Genomic DNA, 13873 nt, shown 5'->3' on the forward strand with positions numbered 1-13873 from the left:
CCTCTGACTTTCTGTTTCTGTTCCCCCGCGTTTTTTCATCCCTGTCTCACTGCGCATCGCTCTCCCGACTTCCACTCATTTTGCATGGAAGGTCACAGTCATTTCCCCTTTTCATAGACCTCTTTTTTTAGGTTTTTGGGTTTTTATTGTTCACTCATGAATTATTCAGATTGCGGATAGCGAATACAGAGAATTTGAGAGCTGCAGTTGACTTACAGGAAGCTCACTGGAGATGGGCACTTCAAATAACTCCTTCAAGTCAAATCCGGACACATGTAGCTGCTCTAGTCCGCCTGGATTTAATTGAATCAAAAGCTTGTTGTTCACACTCACTGTTGCACCATAATCACTGACACTGATTGGATTGAGTCAAGAAATTAATATAAAGGTTATAATAAAGTTTTGATCTCTGTTGATTTCAAGACGCAGCTTTTTTTTTCCGCCTGTGCTGCTTACACTCACTGAGAGAGCTGGCATAGTGCTCTGTACGCTGTATTAGCATGCTAGTGGCATGTCTCATGTATTCATTTATGTTCATCCCTCGGTTGTTTAGTCATTCATGAATACATATGTTGATCCTAGAACAGGCCTCCTCTTCCGTCCTCCTCTACCTCTCTGTCTCTTTGTTTCAGTGATGTGTGTCTTAAGCACCCCAGCAGAGTGTGAAATTGAAATTCTCCCCTAGCAGATGTGAAATGATTGACAGCGGGGACACTTAAGATGTAAAATCACATCTTTTATACTGAGGTTATTATTTTTTTTTACCTTATAACTACGAAGCAGCTCGTTTAAAGATGTTTTTTACCACTGCTGATCATTTTTATATCACCACACTAACACATTTGTAATCAGTATTCATTACAGTGAAGGCTGCTGTGTGAATATCGCTCAGATTGTGAGTGACCTTTGGATTACAAGGCTATCTCCAGTCTGAGTCGATTCAAGATATTGATCTTAAATTGATGCAGTGAAGATTTATTCTTCAAAATAAGAGACACCTTAGAGGTTCTGTAAGTAAAAAATATAAGCACATTTTAAACATTGATTAAACAGCAAAAAAACTTATGTCAGATTCTTTCATATTGAAAGTTGGACTTAGTTGTCATCTCTGATGTTATTACACTATCTTGGAGTTACTAACACTAACATGATTTCTCGCTAACAAGCTATAGCATGACAGTGTAATTTCCATTAGCAAGCTAGCTGTCATGCCTGATGGCTAATGGTAAAAATCAACTTAAAATAAACGAACACTGATCGCTGTCACAGTTGGAAACTTGAGGAACGAGACGAGTTGAAACTTGCAGCTACTTGCAATGCGCCGGTCTGCAATTTTTTTTTTTTTTTACACCAATGTGACTTGACAAGAAGGTGTATTGTCTCCATAGCAACGATTCTCTGTACTTCTCTGTACTCTAAAATATTAATTAGGATGTCGATAATTAATTACTTGCTACATTTGCATTTCCAGCATTGATGATAACAGCAAAAACAAATGACGCTCAGCGTTAGTTCAGTCAGGAACACTATCTTAATGTTCATTCATTCACAATTCTCTCTCTCTGTGTATTACTCTCTCTCTCTTCCCACTTCTCAATCAGCTGACTATGGGTGTTTACTTCAGTTAAACCAACCAGATTTGCACTATTAAATCAATCAATCATGCTGCTGCCGTCAAGCTTTCAATCTGTCCTCCTCCCAGCTGTTGTCAGCTGTCGTTTCAATGCAAAATCTTTGCGACCCTCCCCCACCACATTCACCTCCAGTTCATCAAATCCATCGCCCAGGTCGAGCTCACTGGAGTCCACTTCATCACATCCAGATCTTCAGCAGTCATCATCATCCCAACACCAGCGTCTGGGTTCCATCGTGTGGGGTTTCCTATACCACTCACAGCTTCACCCTACCTCTTAAATATAATGGATGTCACGATGGGGCCTAATCGCCAAAGACTCATATTTCTCACCTGATGTGCACATTGCAATAAACATTTATTCATTCAGAATGAAGTCTCTTCTGATTTAAATGGTTTGTGCGTGGTGAGCGGCAGAAAATTTAAATCAGAAGGCTTGTGTCATACAGACACGGCTGTTCCTCAGACAATCTGATAAGGTTATCCTCTCTTTCATACATCCCAAACTCTGACAGTTTGTAACTGACTTGACCTAAGTTTGCTCTGAAGCGCTTAAACGGCTGTTGAAACAGATGATGTGCCTGTCGTTTTAAAACCAGCTACTGGCGACTTGACAAGTTGAGTACCAACACCATCAGCCGGCTTTAATCGAGGTGAGACAGGCCAGGTCACACTGCTCTAACTCGTCCTTTCACCGTTCTTAAACAGTTTTGTCTTGTCGTGAATCTTTGGTCTGAACTGGGCTTTATTAAACTAACCTTCACAAAATGTTAGAATGTTGTCAAATTCTTCATTAACTTCGCATTAATTTCACATTGTAAGACTTTGGTTTTATTGGTATACCTGCATCCTTGTCAAGTAAAGGACCTGAAGCCCCCCTGGGAGTATCAGTGCCCTCCCTCTGACCTGTGCGTATGTGTTTGTGTGTGTCCAACCTGTCTCAACCAAGTCCCACCTGGCGAGCGTCGGACAGACCACCATCTGTTCCGTGCCCCCATGTTGAACTACCTGCCACCTCCTCTTCATCACCTTCCTGGGGTATCAGGAAACGGCTGCTTTCTAAAGGACTCAGTTGCAAAGTGTTTCCGCTGTGAAAAGTCTCAAAAGCACGATAATGAGTCTGTTTTGATTGGTTATTACAAGGGATAATTATATAAGAGGTGTCTCAGAGCTGGATGTTTCTTATGTAAGCCTTTTTTTCTGTGAGAAAAAACTCCTCAACAACATGACAAGCCACTGCCGTATGCTTTAAGAAACAGGAGCAGAGTGTTGGTGATCTACTTTATTGTAAAGCATCGCGAATCATTGCCCTGAGACAAAGACTGGTTTCACCCTCCCTCACAACACCTCAAGGACTTAACATGCTAGATTTAAAGATGCTCAAATAGGCTTAAAATGAATTTCCTCTCCTTATCTCCCCTTTTTTCTTGCCGGCGATGAATTCCACACATCCCCTCCCTCCTTTTTGTGCTGTTTCTCTGAGATGTTGCCTCCCGAAAGACAGGGTTTAGGATCAAAACCAACATGTTGGTGCTGTGATTTTACAGCCAAACATTACTGGGCTTAGCTGATTATGCACACAGCCATTTTTAATGTCTTTTAATCCAGCCGCTCTGGTCAATGAAGATCAAAGTTTTCCATTTTCTTCTGGGGTCTACTTTAAAGCAGGAAGGGTTTTATATTTCTGTTTTCCTACCAAAGACAAATTATGCTGTCCACCAACCCCCCCCAGCATTTCAGCAGTAATTGCAACACTGGAGTGTGTCTGGAAAAAAAAGTGCAGGGGGCAATAACACAGCATGAGCACAAGCCACATTGACCAGCACATTAGCCACCAGGGCACTGCAGGAGTTTTTTGATATGTGGTTATAAATCCTCAACCATGCACTCTGTCTTTATTCAAGGTGGAGAAATGTGCACGCACGGAGGACGAGGAGCCTGGAATTAAGCACAGGAGAGAAAAGATGCCAAAGATGAGACAATAAAGAAGGTGAGTTACTCTTGTTCTCCACTGGATCATTATACTGCCTTCTGTGGTGCTATAAGTACCTCTGGATGATACTTTTATTGATGCACAGGTCAGCGAGCGCCTATAAAGTGGGTTTCACTTAACTACAGGGAAGCAGCAGTACATAGAGAAAAATCTTGACGTATCTCAACTATGTTAAGGCTGCCTCTCACCTGCACACTCGCAAATCACCCGTGACCTTTTGAACACAGCCTTTCATGTGCCAACTATAACCTTTTAGCGCACATCTGTAGACTCATCTGTCAGTGCTGACAGTCTACCCTCGATGGCAGCAGAAATGAGACGGATAGAGAGCAATCGCTGAGCAGAGTGACAGAAAAAAAGAGGAGATAGTATAAAGACGAACAAATAAAAAGCAGCTTTCCCAGAGAACTCTTTGGATGAAATATGTTGTTTTCCTGTTGGTGTAATGTATCTGGTGTCAGAGCAGATGGCGGTGGTAAGATAAACAGTTTATAAAGTGTGTAAAAGTGCTTAATAGCGAGTAAAAGTGCCGAACATGTTTACTGTGCCAGGCGTAAGTCAAAGCACTCTAGCAATGTTGAGGTGGGAGGGCGAAGGATTTCTAGTTATTTTTGTCCACAAATGAAAACATTACCAGCATTATAATCTGACACCATAGTCATCTACTTTCACATGCTGATGGATGCTGTATGATACACTTAATCCTGTTCATGAGCGTTCATTTTAGTTGTTTATACACAAATATAAAGGCACAATGAATGCCAAGGACTGACTTAGCTCCAGTTTTGTGCCTCTAATGTATTACTATAACATTAGGGTCTGAAAAATACATGTTTGGTATTTTATAGTGTGTTTATATTTTGTTTGTGTTTTAAAATAAGAACCAAGACATGTCATTTATGGCTACATGGATTGTAATTAGTTGAGACTTTTTCGTGTGTCTGTACAGCTGATGGGATATTTTATCATCCAGATGGCTGAGAAGATTGTGGGAATGTGTTGCTGTTAAGCAGCATTCAGGGCTTTTTGAAGATCACTGGGTATTTATTTTTTCAGAAAATCTGCCCTGCAACTCAATTTTAATGGTAATGCATGAGAGGCACAGGCTGAGGTTAAAGGGCTGACCGTGCTGTTTGCCAAGTTTTAGCTGACCTTGGAGCTGCACTCGGAGCACAGACGTTACTATTGAGATGTGCTTTGCAAGGACTTGCTTTGCGATTCGGATCTCTTGTAATTAGAATGATGCAAATTTTATTAAAGGGTAACGCCACAGATTTTACACATTGAAGTGTGTTTACAGGTCTTGGGGAGTCGTACTGTATATGTGAAAAAAGTAGCATCAAGCCTTTTGTGGCTCCAGAGGAAGCTGCATGTAATCAGATAAATTGCCTCCAGTGATGTCACTCAGTAGCTAAATTGCATCGTGGGTAATGTAGGCTCTAGGTTTTTAGAGGAAGCAGATGTCCCCTTCTTTAATCCACACGTCTTCCTTTTTTTAAATCTAGCGCCTACATTACCCAAAATGCATTTTAGCCAGTGAGTGACATCACTGGAGGCAATTCATCAGATTACATGCAGCTTCCTCTGGAGCCACAAAAGGCTTCGTACTAGTGCTTTTTTTCATGTGAACAGTTGTACTGCCCAAGACCTGTAAACACAATTTAACATGTAAAACTGGTGGAGTTAACCTTTAACTACTTTTGAACTGATTTAGTAGATAAAAACAATCCAATCAAATGTAAACCTATTGGCAGAATTCAATTTTTTGAAGATGTAATCTTGTCGACATTTTAGGTTTTAGCATTCTGTCATCACAAAAAGTCTGTAAATCTGCTCAACAATGGACTGATTTGTGTACTGAGCTAAAATACGATGTACAGAGTTGTTATTCTCACAGGAAATAATTAAGAAAAGCATTTTTCCCCCAGAATAAACCAGCATGTTCATAATAATTACAGAAGCTGCAGCCGTGTAAGGATGGAAATACTGCATCGTCATCACCATGAGTGGTTAATATATAATCACGCATGGGATCCCATCTCAGGCTCAGCTCTTGTAGACGAGCCAACACTGAACCCTGAGGCCTGGGGCCACTGCCAAAAAGCTGGATTTGCAGCGAGCACACAGCTTGCCATTTGAAAACGTATCATTGCACTGACTTGTGTCATCATCAACGGCTATTTGAAAAAGAAGCAGTGCGGTTTACAAACAGACCTTAAGCCAGTGTGTTCTGTGTCCCAGCGAAGCTTGGAGAGGGAAGGAATGATTGGGCAGGCTGTGGGATAAACAGGTTGATAGCAGAGGCTGTATCACAGAATTCCCGCTGTGCAGCCACACTCTTCAATTTAACAATTTTTTTTCAAATACTGAAATCTTGATGTTATCCTGTGCAAACAGCATTTTGGATTTCCAACATCAAGCAGGGTTCTGTGGAGTGCATTTATGGAGATTAGGTAGGGAATGAGTGTGCAATTAGGGACGATCAGATGAGGTAAATCTTGGCCAGTGGGAGGAGAGGCGAGGAGAGCGCTGATACTGGCAATCACAGCTTTACAGAACGGACACCCGGGGTTGAGTAGGGAAAAGATAGAGGAGGAATGATCAAAGAGAAGGGTTGGAGGTCAGGCAGAGAGGGAGGGGAGAGGAGAGAGTGATTTGGGATGTAACAGAGAAGAGATAAAAGAAGGACGACTGGGATGCCATCCTAAACTGCCTAGACATTACATACACTACTAACAGCGTGGAAATGTGAAATCACTTAAGGGTGCTTGTCATTTATACTCACAGATTAACAATGAACTGCCCAGACTGAGCAAATCTACTGCAGTCAGCTTGCAAATAACACATTTGTTCAGCTAGGGAGCTTCGAGGCAAGGTGTTGTGATTCATTTCTTCCACCACAGGACACCAAAGGAGAGGGTTATCGAGAATGCACATAAGAGTTTGGTTACCGAACTCCGTATGTTCAAGGGTACCAACCGAATTCGTACTGCTGAATATGTTTAACCAATCTGTGTCAAATTTCCGTACCTGAGAGTAACAGAGACGGAGCAAGTCACCCCTGCAGCTTGTTCAAGTCACAGTGTGGTGAGCCGAAACTAAGCAATTCCAAGTACGGTTACAGCTTTTGAAAAAACTGGATGTACACAACACTTGCTGCAATATTTGTAATGTGAAATGCAAAGGTTGCCAGGGAAATGCATCTAACCTGAGGAAACAACTGTTCAAGCACAAAATGTATCTAAGAGCTGAAGACCTTGTTTGACAGCCTGAAAGCCAGTCCCCAGCAGCAGCCTCAGCTAACGTTAGCATGCCTGCTTTAGAAACTTTTCAGAAACTTTAAGTGAACCATCGACAACCTATTAAAATCTTAGTTGGTTTCACAAGTTGTTGTTGGAGATGACTGGGCTTATTTTACTGTGTTAGCATTTTTGCTAGCATTAGCCAACACTCAGCCACTGTGTTCAAATTCCATACCAACATGCTATTTAGCACGCTAAAGCCATATGTGACATTTTTTAGTATGTACGAAACCTTAGTATGAAATTAATATTAAGTACAGTGTATTATTGAAGGTTAGATTGAACTGAAATTACATTTTTGCTGTAAAGGAGTGTTCAAACTGAAAAACGATTCATTGAGTACCTTTACCAAATTGCAGGTGCCAGTTGAGAATGTCATGTAACAGCATGATGTGATCATAAAGCACTGAGCATGTAAAAGAGCTTTTGAGAAACAGCTTCATACACGATTTCAGGGCCTAAACCTGACATTTATGTGATAGGAATCAAACATTTATTAATCCGTCCAAGCCTTCAGCAACTATATAAATGGTGCAGTGTTTCAAGCAGTTTAAATGATTAAGGTATTAATGAGGCCGTAATATATTTTAATATAGAGCACTGGGAAACACTCAGCCCGAACTTCCTTATCTTTGAGCCTTCCCAGTTCATTAATTCATAATAACACATTTGCAAACTAAATTTAAAGTCTTTTTTTTTCTACCTTTCAAATACTAATTTAAGATCATATCTCTTTGTTGCAGAAATGAGACTCTTGGACCGTGGTTCACTTCTCGAGCGTTGCCCGCGATAACATCTAAAATTCAAAAAGTTAATGTTATTAAATTGTGTCACCTCAGTATACCAGTCAGTTGTTATCTGTGTGCACCTGAGCAAATTATGAAATGGGAAGCTAATTGAACTTGCTCAATGAGCGGCACATTTCACAGTTCATTTGGCCGTTTGTGAAACACTCAACAGCAAATCACCTTTACACCCTCAATGCTTTGTCTCTAATTCCAACAGTTAATAACAGAGCTGCAGCGGCTGAGGAAAGACATTTATTTGATGTACTTTTGAGCACACTGATCATATTACCATGAATAAGTCATTGTTTCAATGAAAATGCATTATATTAGCCATGCACTCGAGACGAACCTACTTAGTTTCTTCCCATCTCAGCTGAACAGCAGACCAGCTTTTAAAATTAAAAACAAGTGAGTTTGAAAATATGACTAACAGTGACTTCTACTTGACCTGTGTACTATTTAGTCTAATCAGGAAAACTATCCACATCTATAATAGCTTGTTTAAAGTGTTTGATTATAATTTTCTCTCTCTGCTGCCTCAGCGTTTGACCTTTCAAACAAAAGAACAGAACATTCTGCACATTGTTGAAACGAACTGCGAAATTGCCCTAAAAAATCACCAATTTGTGAAGCACTCACTTGTTTCCAGCGTGAGAAGGGAGGTTTTAAATATTGAAGTGTTTATGATGATTTAATTGAACTTGGAAGCACAAATAACATGTAATACCTTGATCTTAGAGTTATTTTGCTTTTAGGAAATTGGCTCATATAATTCTGGCCAGCTGGAGTGAATCATAAACAAAAGGAGAATTAATTAGAGGCAGACATGAACACGCATCAGATAAACATCCGGCTTTGTGGTGCATTACTCAGTTTCTCATTTCATGTATGTCTCTTTTTGATGCATTTCTCTCCTCTCCTTTTGATGCACTATTTATTATAGATGTTGCTGAACTCCTGAATGACATGACATGTTGACCACAGCCACTGTTTTCCTGCTGAAGAGAAACAGTCTCAGATATCCGAGTTTAGCAACCAGGCCCCAGTCTTGAGTCGTTGACAGACACTGGCTAAACCTGGGCTGACAGGAGACATAATCGAGTCCATTTTGATGACATAAGCCTTGCTGAATTAATTTAGTTGGAAATTTTCATGCCCTCTCACCAAGTTTTCATGTGAGGTCAGCTGGGAGCTCGCCGCTAACCGTCAGCACACAGCACTCACCTGGTCTGACACCTGCTCTCCGTGCAGGCAGCATGTTTGGTAGAGGCTCAAATCTCCACAGTGTGCAGGGAGAGCTGGAATTATGCCTCCTAGCCTCTGTGTGAGTCTGTGTGTGTGTGTATGCATCCGTGTTTGTGATTGCTTTCCTTGTGTATATGCGTGTCGCATTGGATATGCGTCCACCAGCACTCATGCGAGAAGACAGCGGGTTAGACCCCCACACACACACACACACCCACCACCCACCACTCTTGCTCAGTTGGATCTCACTCCCTGATCTGTCAGGCGTCTGTTGACGTGTCCTCGATGTGACGTGCCACCCACGGTGAAGGAGAGGCACAAATCATCCAGCTTTTCCTTGTCGTTTCACCCGACTACTTGCCGTAACCAGCGTGTGACCTCTGCCCGCAGACGTGAAGCAGATATCCTTGCATTAGTCTTAGAGATGGCGTCGAGGTAATCTCATCAAAAGGCTTCAGTTGGTCGTCAGCACATGCTGTAAAGTGTTTCCCCAAAAGAAACAGACGGCTAAATCTGCCTTTTTTGCAGTTTTGTTGGCTTGTTGACATTTTTTCCAGCAAGCTTACTTATTTTTTGCGCTGTAGGGAGTTACTTCATTACAGCATTATATGCAAATCAGGAATGATTGCTTGGTATTAGGCTTAGGTTAATACAACATTTAATCTTTATTAGCACATACAGTCAGATAAAAGTTTAATAAATGGTTAAAGGACAGAGTTAGGTATTTAGACTATATCCGCTAAAAGCATATTAACACTTTAGCCGCGCACACTTAAGGTCAGCTCTGTTTCCTGACATGTAATTAACTGTAGAATCAGTTGCTTGAAATCACCTGACACTCTTGACGCCACTGGCAGCAGTTTGATGCTAATGCTGCCTGACTTTGGCAAGTGACTGTACTGTGCATACTGTACAATCAAAGCGCATGTGCACACCCGCACTGCAGTGAATGTGGGTCCTTTTCATTTTTTTCATAAAACAACATGAATATGAGTCAAGTCACGTGCAATGAGGCGTCGCATTTTTAGTAAGCAGACAGAGGATTAAAAAACAATCATCACATGAAACGCACAGCGCGGCAGCTGAAAATACACACACGTTTGTTTTGTAAAGTTTAATTGTCCGTGTTCGGTTTATCTGCGCCCGCTCACAAGCGACTGCATGACTGGAAATAGCAGTGATAATGAGGAAGCAGCAGCAATCTTATATTCAGCTACAAGTGTACAAACACTGGAGAAATGCCACCGTTGCGAGCCTCACACTGACATTAGCTGCATTAGCAACTTTTTCACATGTGGGTCATGGCCGTGGCTGATGGATGAGGGTGCAGTGAGTTATGTAGAACATGCAGAGATGCACACACACACACAGACAGCCTTTACTCCACAGGGTTCGATTTAGTTATCACCGTCACAGCACTATGCCACTTCCACGTAGTGCAGGATTAGACGCCCCAGATTTCACAGCTCTTAAGAGAGAATATAAACATGCAGGTTATTATTCTGTTGTGAGTACAGAGGGAAATGTGCATATCCAAACATATGTGGACGCTGTGTTAGTTTGTGTGTTGGCTGACTCAGAGTAGCTTTTTGAATGTTACAGTGACCCACTTTCAGAGGAATTGTGATAAAATGCAGATTAAGCAAAAATACTGAGGCATACATATATAAACTCACGATTAAAACCGTAAACATTGAAGGAATCATTTTGAAATTTTGAAGTAAATCCTGTATCTTATACTCGGCCTTCATGTACAGATGCATGCTGTATGGTGGGAGATTAGGACAACTGTTGGAAAAAATGTAGTTCTTCTTGTTTTCCACAATTCTGACTTTTTTGAGAAGAAAGTCAGAATCCTGAGATGTCAGAAGTTTTTGAAGTCAGAACTCAAATGTTTTTTACAGTGGCCCTAATCCAATTCCGTAGATGCATGACGCATTAGGAGAAATGCCCACAATTTGTGTTGTCAGGGTGAAAGGGCTGCCAAAAGGAGGCATCAAAACAGCATGAATGTTCCTTGGCATAGAATCAGTGGAACCCGACTGAAGGGATCAACATCATTCTTCCTAAAGATATCCCCTCATAATGCCGCACTCTTTCTGGAAATCGTTCTCTGACAAGGAATTCTGACATCAGAAAGTGAAGAGCTGGTTTCGGATACTGTTTGACCATCTGAATAAGGCAACCATACTGACACCTTAACGTGACAGTTTTAAAATCTCCCAAAGGTGATTCGGGTTGAGATCTCATGGTCTGTGATTTTCGAATCATCCAGTAGTTGCCAGTTTGTGCACCAGCTAACGTTGCTAAAGCTTGCTAGTGTTCCTAATGTTGCTAATGCTACCTAGCTAACGTTAAAGTTGCTAACGGTAGCTAGCTAACATGAGGGCAGTACAGTAGGCTTGGCGCATTCTTATGTTTTTCTTCTATTCTATTCTTTTTCTTCTTTCTATTCTCATTCATAATAACATTTTTAAAGAAAAGAGATACTTTTATCCCGCACCGTTCTGCAAGCTTTGTAGGCCTTTTTTTTGTTTTTAAATGATTTGTCTACATAAAAATGTCATCAGTATTTTACTGTCATACTAATCAGTCTATTCAGTGACCCCTTGCACCCTGCAGATTGGAACATTGTCATCATGGATAATACCTTCATCAGCATAGAACTTTTCCATCATAGGATCAGGGTAATTACAACAGAGCCCCCAGACCCCATCATTCACGTGTCTTTAATCATTAATTCACAGTTTTCCTTTTCTCTAGTACATGCTTTATGTACTTATATTTTCAAACAGTTAAATGCTAGAGGAATACTACAGAATGTATTTAATCAGCCGTGTGTGCAATATTTTTTGCATTACATTTATCAGCGATAATGTGTCCATAACTATCTATTACTGTATCTTTTTGTGCTACTGATTAAAATGTCTGTCTAAAAATAGATGATAAGACAGGCGTTTGGTCATTTTTCACAATATCCCTTCATGCCCTGTGGGTACATGAAGATATAAAGCACAAGAAATGACCACTTCTGTTGCTGTCCACACATATGATCCCAGAGCGGTTGGTTCATATGAGTTCTCATTAGCTGGGGTGAAAACACATTGTCTTCCACCAGAAAATCCATTTGTTTCCATGGCGATGCTGTCCTCCCTTGTCCAATTTCCTCGCCTGCTTTTTATGGATAGCTTTATTGAACTTTTAAATAAACAGAACAAAATTTCACAAAAGCCCTTCCAATAATACATTATCGATTACAGAGAAACTTCACAAGCATAATATTAAATATAAACAAGAAAGAAATTAGAGAGGAAAATCAGGGGTGCACAGTCCATTCATCATCCTGTTCTCCTTCTCTGTTTACAACCATGTCAATCTTTCTGTGATACAAATTACAAACAACCTGGATTAATGGTGGTAGCACTGATCCTCGTCTGATCGTAGGGTCATGGTCAAGTGGTTTATTAAATGTAAGGAAAGTGTCCTTATGAAAATCCTCTCACTAAGACTTAATCCATTGACTGGCATCAGGTCTTTGAATTTCCTTCCATTTTAAAGCAATTGCATGTTTAACTTCCTTACATATACTGGATAAAAACCTTGGGTGTAAATGTAATAATAAGCATATTTATATGTATATTGTAGCTTCTTATTCAACTTTTAAAAAGCAGAGAGAAAATATTAATTTCTCACACACTGTAATATCCAGTAGGACGATGATTTGCAAAAGCTATAAGTGATCTTATATTCATACAGTATATGGCATTATTGTCCTCTAAAACAGTTACTTTGGTTTGGCTCCTGGACACCAAACTAACATCCATAATCAGTTATTCCTGGTATCTGTGTTACCCTTGAAGCTTTTTGACATGTTAGTTTTATCTATAATTGAAAACAGGAAAATTAACTTTGTGAAAAATGTAGCCTCAGAAAAACTCAATCCTTCATTGCTAAATTAATGTTGTGGTCCACCACGAGCTACACAGCAATTCGGCTGATATTGCAGGCATTTAAGGCTGTCACTTTTTCAAATGATCAAGTCTGAACAAGGTTGGACTGACTTGTAAATTGTTGCAATACATTTGAACACAACCCACGATTTCTTTCATCAAGATCCATGCATTACCGAAAATGCTGAAAAACACCCCATCAAACAATATTAAAGACATTGAGAAAGAATTCCTGGATCTGTCCCTTTATCCAGATCCGCACCAAAAGTTGATGAGGTCTGTTCTTCTCCAAGATCCATCCTCCATCCAAGTTTTGTGGAAATCCGTTCAGTAGTTTTTGTGTAATCCTGTTGACAAACCAACCAAAAAAAAACAAAACATAATGTCCTCGGTGGAGGTAAATATCAAACACAAGTGAATATAGCTTATGTGTGACAGGGTTTGACATCTCAAGAAAAAGCAATGAGCCAAATCCTCACGTGACGGTCTTATACAGAATTTCGTATCTAACTGTAAATGTTACCCTTTAATGTGAACAGATAGGCGCTGTCTATATCTTTGATTCCCACTGCATGCCCATGATGGATTCAACCTTTAGCCATATAATAGCGATCTCTATGGTGTCATGGCCTTTTGTTATGTCAAAGCCAAGTATCAGCTCCACTCAGTTCAATCTTTTTCCTTTAAAGATCAAGGGACTCATGATGAGGGCATCCATCTCTATTGAAAAGGGGGAAAAAAGGCTTTTAGCGCCGCAATCTTGCAGTCAGAACTTTTCTAATATTTTATTACAACTCATGTTTTCCTACATGGACTGTCTGTATCAATCCATCATATGAGAAGTTTCTTTGGGGTTGAGTTATTGCTTGAAATTATGACCATGTACTGTAAAATTCCAGAGAATTAAATGTATTTATCTTTTGAATCAGTGCCTTTAATGGAAATTAAAGGTGTAATATGTA

The sequence above is a fragment of the Pagrus major genome, chromosome 19 (genome assembly GCF_040436345.1).
Source record: "Pagrus major chromosome 19, Pma_NU_1.0".
Taxonomy (NCBI): Eukaryota; Metazoa; Chordata; class Actinopteri; order Spariformes; family Sparidae; genus Pagrus; species Pagrus major.